This window comes from Carettochelys insculpta, chromosome 25, assembly GCF_033958435.1.
Source record: "Carettochelys insculpta isolate YL-2023 chromosome 25, ASM3395843v1, whole genome shotgun sequence".
NCBI classification, from domain to species: Eukaryota; Metazoa; Chordata; order Testudines; family Carettochelyidae; genus Carettochelys; species Carettochelys insculpta.
In genome coordinates this window covers 8,613,493-8,621,989 of record NC_134161.1, presented here as the reverse complement: position 1 = coordinate 8,621,989, position 8,497 = coordinate 8,613,493, and the positions used below count along the sequence as shown (strand labels likewise).

The 8,497-nt window shown below is 44.1% G+C and overlaps 1 protein-coding gene across 1 annotated transcript in view; it reads right to left on the bottom strand.

Annotated features, from left to right (window-relative positions):
- Positions 1-7,093: 7,093 nt before the first annotated feature.
- SORL1 (sortilin related receptor 1) overlaps positions 7,094-8,497 on the bottom strand; it is a 99,623-nt gene continuing 98,219 nt past the window's right edge. Inside the window, exon 49 of the mRNA XM_074977200.1 lies at positions 7,094-7,204. The gene's annotated coding sequence lies outside the window, so the exon portion shown is untranslated. The remainder of the gene's footprint in view (positions 7,205-8,497) is intronic.

Below are 8,497 nucleotides of genomic sequence, written 5' to 3'. Positions count from 1 at the left end.
ATTGATCAGCTGGAGAGGGCTCAGAGAAGAGATGTGAGAATGATTTAAGGTTTAGAAATCCTGCCTTGTGGGCACAGATTCAAGGAGCACAGATTAGGTAGCAAAAACATAAGGAGTGACCTGATCACAGTGTGTAAGTACCTACTAATGGGGAACAAATACTTCATACTCTTCAATCTACAGGTTGAACCTTTGTGGTCTGGCAACTTCAGGATCTGATCAGAACCAGAATCAGAACCAGAGAACTGCAGGACCAAGGGAGGTCAATATTATCTAGAATTGCCAGGACTTCTGCTGATTACTGGGCTCTTAGAAGCCATTGAGGGGTAAATTATGCAAAATAACAGCACAGAACACTGAGAGCCAGGACTAGTGTCTGTAAACAAACTTTATGGGACCACAGGAAACTTGGCCACACCCATGATTAGCGGTCAACTGCCAGATTACGGATGTTGCTGGACCAGAGAGGTTCAGCCTATAGCATAGAAAGGTAAAACATGATCCAGTGGCTGCCAGTTGAAGCTGGACAACTTCCAATGGGAACTATGGTGTAAATTTTTATCAGTGAGACTTATTAACCATTGGAACTCTGTCTCTGAGAGGCTTTTCTAAAAGATCTGCTCAAGGAATTATTTCAGGAAATTAGACTAGATGATTGCAATGAGCCCTTCTTGCTTTAGAGTTGATGAAAAGCACAAGATGAAGAAGTTTGCAGTGCTGGCTCTCTGCCCCGCCACTCTGGGACCTGACCTGTCAAAACTCAGTCTTTCTATTTCATCACCAGCTCGAATGCAGATGGTAGTTTTACTTGGAAGAGGCCTGGGAAGAAGAGCAGAAATGCTCAGAGACTGGCATGGCTTTGTTAAAAAAAAGGCTTTCAGCTCTTCTTATTGTCATATGTGTTTGTTTGAAATTTGTTGCCATTCTGCAATGGGCCAGATAGCCTATCCTGCTACTCTAAAGGTGCCATGTAAATTGCAAAGGGAGATTTCCTGTAGTGTTTGCTACCAGAGGATTGCATTAAAGTCATGGTACACAACTACCATGCTAAACAATTGTCAGAAAGTGGGTTGATGCTGCCAGGGAAAAATTCTGCATGCCTGTGCAAACTGGGAGACTTGCACTGTGACCAGGGGGAAGGAGAGGCAATTAACGTTCAGATCACTTGCCTGGGATTCCCACCACCCTGTGCCCTACGTGGACCCTGCCCAGCCACTGGAAGGGAGGCAGGAATTACCTTGAAGCAGTTTAACATGACGCATTTTTTCAAGCTGCTCTATAAATGCCAGAGGGGCAGGTTCCAGTTGGCTGCACTCCTACTGTATATACAGAACCTTCAAGGCCATGTTGCTTTCTGACAGCAAATCGATGTTACTGTAAACACTAGAACAAAGGAGCTTACCGTGAAGAGGGGGAAGGAACAAGGAAAAGGGAGTGATGGAAATCGGATAAGCAGTGAAGGCTAAAACAATGTTGGGAAAATCTGAATTAGCATCTATTCAGATCTCTGCCAAAGCCAGCAACTTGCATATTCCCCAGGCTGTTAGGGAAGCAATGTCATCTACTGGATTGAGGCGTAACAGCAGGCACTGGGCCGACTCTGTTGTAATACCAGCTTTGCCGCTAGTGTGCTCTGTGGTCTCAGGCTACCCCCAGTGAAACCCGCTTCTGTGGAAAAGGCCTGGGCACCATTTAGTCTCTCAGCAAGGGGTCGTTTAAATCACCAGATACTGAATAATTTGCATGGTGTCAGTGTATTGTTGACCAGACCCGAATGTGCCCTGTTCTGTAGGAAATTGAGCAGTGAATGATATGCTGCTGGAAAACCGTAAACTGGCAGTACACACTCTGATTTTGACCAATGGTCAGGCTGCGCCCGTGGCTTCTGTACTGCTTACATGAGTGGGAACCTTGGCTAGTGGTTGGGTGTGGAGATTTAGGAACCCAGTTTGGGGTCTTAGTCCCAGCTCAACTACTGACTTGACCTTTGGTCTTGGGCCTGTCACTTAAACTTCAGCTAAAGCGGTGTCCCAGGTCTGGATCCAAAGCATGGGGTTCTATTGATCCTCACTCCTGATTGAGCCATGGATATAGTGAGAGAGGCCAGCTGTGTGGGCATTCCCACACACATAAAGGGCTTGTCTGACTCAACCCATCTCTGCTTCTTTGTATCATTGATTGAGAGCCAACTGTAAGTTCTGCACAGTCCAAATATAGAGGAAGATGCAGTTCCTGAGCCAAGGAATTAAATCAGATTCAGGCAACAGAATTCAGATACATACCATGTCATTTGAAGGACCAAATTTAGGCCTGGACAGGGGTTTATTAGTCTTTGTCTTTTTAGTTATTGAAGAGGCCATGAGGAAGAAACGTTAAGAAATGACTTGAATGGAGACATGCAAGCTGGTTGGGGCATGACATTTTGTCTGAGTTTACCTGTCTGCAAAGAATGAGTCAAATAAAACTTTTGTCTACTCATCTGAAATGGCAGTTATGAAGGTTAATGAAAATATTCGTGTGCTTGGAGATCCTTAGATGATAGGCTGTGTGTGAAGTGATTGCACAGGCTAACAAGTGTACAGCTATTTGTATATTTGTTAGGGTTTTTACTCATTCACAAGGCTCACGTCAGTTAATACAGCCCTAAAACATAACTTGTTTATACAGAATACACACATTCTTCTGTCAGAGAAATTTCCACTAGCTTTAATAGTCATTTTGATATCTGCATAAGGCATAAAAATCTCAAATAAGTCAATAATGTAGAACAAACATGTGCCATAAATCTAGAGCATCCGTGTGTAACTGTTTCAAGCCTTTTTTTCCCCTAATCCCCAGGAAATGTGGCGCAGACTCAGATGGAATGGAACATTGGGGGTGGGTGGGGAGAGAAAATTTAAAAGGGCGTGCAAACAAAGGTACCTTCTGCAAAAGGCAAACATGCAGCAGTAGAGGCACATCAAGCAGATAGTGCATGTTTTGCATCCAACAACCGTAGCATGCATGACTTGAAATGCTTTTTCTTTAGAAACCAAAATGCCGACTGGTCTGGCTTATTAACTCTAAGAGACACCCAGTACAGAGGTTCAAGGTTCAATACCTAAATTCAGTTCCACTGTAGCAAGAATCATTTCTACAAAATGCAGTTGTTATTGGTGACCATGGATAGAGTCTGTGTGTGCGCGCGCGCACACACGCACGCACTAATGTTTTATATTTCCTCTTCCACTTGCATAAAGGGAATCCAAAACTTCTCTGATGTATAGTTTACATGAGCCAATGCTGCATTGGAACAGCTTGCACTGTCTCAACTCAGAGTGGATTGGGTTAAATGGAGTATTACAATGCCAAGAGCTCATCTGGAACTAATAATTTTTGAGGCCACCAAAAGTGAAGAAGGGAAAAGGGGTAGTGGGGGATGCAGCGGAGCACCTAGTTTCAGTTTGGTGGTCTGTAAAATAAGGCTGCTGCTGCCATCTACTGGACATGTACTTTAGTGTGCAGAAAACAAATTCTTTTAATATTTTCCATATGGACTGGCTCTTGCATGAACTTGAATATTCATTCTCAAGCCTTTTTGTTTTGTAAGTAGCCCACTCAGAATGCTGTACGCCAGTCACCAGCTCTGTATAAGCATAACAGGAGTCAGGCTTGCTCTTTTCTAATGCCGCTCTTGAGCACTAGATGGACCTGCTGCAAAGGGAATAGACCAGGATATTTGCTGTTGTCCCATATTTCCATCTTAGCTCTGTTTTTATTGCAGCCCCTTGCTGAGGAGTCATCCCTCCTGGAAGGAGCTTTGCCTTTAATTTGGGAAATGTTAACAAACCACAAGGCATGTGGCTGCAGCACAACTCACAGGACCCAACCAAAGGTGAGGACAACATATCTGTTTTGCCTCAGAATCAGGCATGGATCCCATTCTTTAGTCTTACCTGCTGGAGCTGGCTGACATTCCAGAGCTCATCAGCCAAACCAGATAATGTCTGTCACCTATTTATTTACAGTGACTGGAACCTAACAAGGCCTTAGCGTATTCTCCAAGGTCAAGGGCTTTGAGTCTCTTTATGCAATTTTTTTCACTTCACTGATGCTTGGTTGCTTTATATTCTTCATGCATATTCTCCCAAAAGACCCAACATGTAACTCACCTTCTTGCTAGGCTCAGGACAATGATACATAAGTATATGGGAACAGTAATAATGTGGATTCAGGTAGATGTGTCAAATTCTCCTGTCTTCCTGTCAGATACAAGGTTGAAGAGGCTCCATTGTACTCAAGTATTGAGTGAAATTAGCTATGAGCTGTGTGAAATTCTTCCTGAGCTGGGAATTTGCTCATATAAAAGGGCCTCTACTAAAAGGCCAGTTTTGAGATTAAGAGTGTGACTCAGGCCTCCATGGTTAGTTTCCTTGTTCTCCCAATGGCTTTGTGTGTGACTTTGAGAAAGCCATTTTGTCAATTGCTGCCTCAGCTTCCCCATCTCTAAATCACACTTTCTGCCTCTGGGTACCATCAGGCTCTTCAGTGAGCATAAAGCACCTTGAAATCTTTGGCAGGAAGCTGCTGAAATGATAAGACGTGGTATGAGGAATGGAATTGCTTCAGAAGTTAGCCCAGGTTCACCAGTAGCCCTGTCTACACCTGCTTCCCCTCTGTGGGAGCTGCCAGCCTCGTTAACTTGGCCTCCACTGGCTCTGTGCTCAAGCTCCTGTCCTTGTGAATGATGTGCCTCATCTTGCCTGTGGAGTCTCTTCCTTCTGTCATCACCCACTGGCTTCTTTTCCCTCTGACTCAGGTCCAGGGGCTCCCACTGCAGGCACAAGCATGCTAGGTTTCAAATCCCTGTGGATTGTGCGGCACTCAGGCTGATGGACTTCCCCCAGGTACTACAGGCAAGAGTTGTGGGAGTCACTATGGGCTTCTGGCATGCACTACAAGGCTTAAACTCTTGGGCTTGTGGCATGCCCAGGGCCCAAAAAGATCCCTCTCACAAACACCAATAATAACTATATGAACAATGACAAAACAAGAACTAGACCAGGTAACTTGGCCAACGGAGCACTTGCAGAGCGACAGTTTCATTTCCAACTGCTGCAAAGGATGGCAAGGATCTACAGGTGGGGAGGTTCGGCTGGGTCTTACATTGAGCACCATAAGGGCGTCACTCTAGGGGGCGCCCTTGTTGCTAAGGGGGAAGGTTTCTTTTGAGGGTGGAGGCAGCATACACATGCCTTCTTGGAATCAACAACAATAAGCACTCAAAAAAGAACCAGTTCTTCAGCTGTTGTCCTTAGGACTGAATTAACCCATTTCTTTAAATGCTTAATGCCTGTCAAGAAATACCTTTGCAATTCTGGCTTTGCTCTGCAGTCAGCCACTGGTGTTTATAACCATCCAGTTTAGTGTGCAGTGTTTGGCTCAGGATGGTCATAATGGGATTATGATTGTTTGTGTTGTGGTAGGCTGTGGGCCAAGACCCCGTAGAGCTTAGTGCTGTGTTAAAATAGCACAAAAGGCAGACCTCCGCTCCAAAGAGCTTACAATGTCACTGTAAAATGAGAGAAAGGTGGAAATGGATGGGAGTGTAAGGATAAAGTAAGGCCGTCTGTGCCTTAGTATCCTCGTCTGTGAAATGGGAGTAATGAGATTGACTTGAAGATCTGCTGATAAAAAGCACTGGGTAATACAGGTATTATCATATTAAGAACACAACGTGAATGGCCTGGAAGTTAGACATCCACCTATAAGACTTTCTGAGACTTTCACCATGTCGTCCCCTTGTGCTCTAGATGCTCAATTTTTCCGCAGGGCACAGTGGCGGCTAAGATGATTTCCTTGTGGGAGAAAAGGAGCAAGCCAGTGTGTTAAGCTCTGAGGTGTAGGAACTCTGTACTGCAGAATGAGGTGTTGCCTGATTGTGCCAAGGGGTCTCAAACTCACAGCTTACCCTGACTGGAGCAAATGCACAATCTGGCCTGGGAATCCCGGTGGGCTGCGTGGGGGGGCTGTCCATTCCTGTTCCTCTTCCCACCTTCACCCCGCCCCCCAGCCCCATGGCACTGGGAGCTCTGCGGATGCAGCTTCTGGGATTACTGGAGGGCCCACATGGTGGCAGCAGTCGCCCCGTCCCTGCCCTCCCATGGCAGCAGGAGTTGTGGGGAAACAGAGTGAGAGTGCTCACTCACCCCTTGCTGCTGTGGGGAATGCGGAGGGGCGGGAGTGCCAACCACTGCCACCATGCTGGGCTCCCCCCCACCGACCCGCCCAGTAATCCTCAAAGCCATATCCTCGGGGATCAGGTACCATGAGGGAAGCTGGCAGGAAGGGATGGAGGTTAAGGAATGGGAATGGGCCATTCTCCCCTCCTGCCGCCTGCAGAGTCTTCCAGGACAAACTGTGCAATTGATCCAGCTGGGGAAAGCTTATAGGCAGGGAGTTTGAGACCCCTGAATGTGTGGTGGAGTTTTCCTGTGTTGTGTTGGCAGGGTAAAAGAGTCAAAGTGGTGTGACATGACAATTTTCATTATCCAGATTTTACCTAGCTAGAATTTCAACATGATGCATCACACACACATGCACTGCATCACAGCTTACAATGGGTTACATGCAAGCTTGTGCACTATATTTTAAACCCCCAAGCAGTCTTGTCAACCCCAAAGAGTTGAAAAACTGTCATGTTTTCCCAAAATCTTGAGATTGCCTTGAAAAATCATTCATTTTTGAGAAAGTAATGAATGTTGAATTCTTTAGAGTTCATATTTACAAACTATCTCTGGAAGCCCCAGGGCTAGAAATTTATTTTTAGAGGAAAACTGAGAGTATTATACAATCACATGACTCTGGGAGTTTAGGCTTTAAGGAAAACATCAAATACCATGAGCCTTGTTATTAAAACCGTGAGAGCTGGCATCACTTAAGTGGGATCTGCTGGAACACCACAGTGGGTCAATTTCAGACTCTGTCACTGACGCATCTATGTGCAAAATACATGTTTTAATTTAAAAAAAAGTGTTCAGAAATAGCATCAGACACATTTTTACGGTACTCCAAAAATAGCTCAGGACACATGTAGAATGTATTTTTGACATCTGTTTTTTTGACTCAATTTTTATTTAGTCAGTGAAAAAAGTTTGACATTAAAAGACAAAAAGCCTTCAACATTGTGGAATAAGACATGAAAATCTGCAGCAGAAATCAGTGACTGAAAAAAAACACAGAAAAGAAATTGAAATGATAAATATCAAGAATCACTGCAGAGAGCTTACAGAGGTGAATGAAACTGATGCTGCAGAGAATGTTTGACACTGGTTCCTGATACTAGGTTCTGCGAGATTAGAATGATCATTGTTTATTGTAAACCCCTTAAAGTTGGTACTATAAGTGAAAAGCTCTCTGGATACAAGGTTACTAACTCAATTAGGTCAGTCGTGTTTTGAAGTCCATTTGAAAAAGATGTTGAATTTGTACAGAAAAACACTATTTGCATCATTCTTGAATGCAGTTTCTAAAGTTGTACTAACAAATCAGCAAAATCTTTCATTAAACCTTTTGAGGTCCCTGTAAGCTGAGGAAAACATGCTGATTCTCTGTATGTGCATCTGTGGTACAAGGTTGTAATTGTGGGGAGGAAAACGTTTAGCATCGAAGAAACCAAAGTCCCAGTGGTGGAACAAGTTATTCTATCCTCAACATTACTGCTTCACACCAATGCTGGAGTGACCATCTCTAGATCTGAAAAGAAAGTTCAGTCTCCAGACGAGATGAGTTTCGGATTCTGAGTCTGGAAACATCTTTGCTCATTAGTGCTGTGCCGTGGCTAAGTTTTTTAGGCTAGTGACCATCTGTCTACTGAGAAAGTGACAGAGGTCTTCCACCTCATTTACCAAATACAGATTTGTGCTGGATTCAGCCTAGTGACCTGGAACTGCAAATTTCATTAAGTGGTAGTTCCATTCCACTAGAAACCCAAGAAAAGTAAATCTGGGGTTTGGTGATTGGGATTTTCATGATCCTACATATTTTTGAGCTGTGACTTGCAAGTTCAATACTTCTTTCCTGGTAATCATGCGCAGAATGAATGCTGCATTTCGTAGAGGTGTGACATAGGAAATCAGTGTAGCACTTCCAGTAGAGAGCTGGGTGTAGATTACCATTTCATGGATGAAGCTGTGGCGAAACAGAGATCTGAAATAATTTGTTCATGGTGCAGGGGAAAAGGTAGGCCTGCTTTCATTTTCCTGAAGGCACCCTCAGATTTCAAGTTTAGGAAATGGTACCACTGAGTATATTTCACCATATAGGATCAAAAACCAACTAAATGAAAAAGTTGATCGGTGGTCTTTATATCAGATTGACTTAAGAGTACCGACTTGCTTCTCGTGTGTTGTGAACAATGAAACAGACTCAAGTGTTCAGTTGGGGTTATGGGGATTTTTCCGGTTATTTAACCAGGGTATGACAGCCTTTTGGTGGAAGCATTCAATAGTTTGTTTTG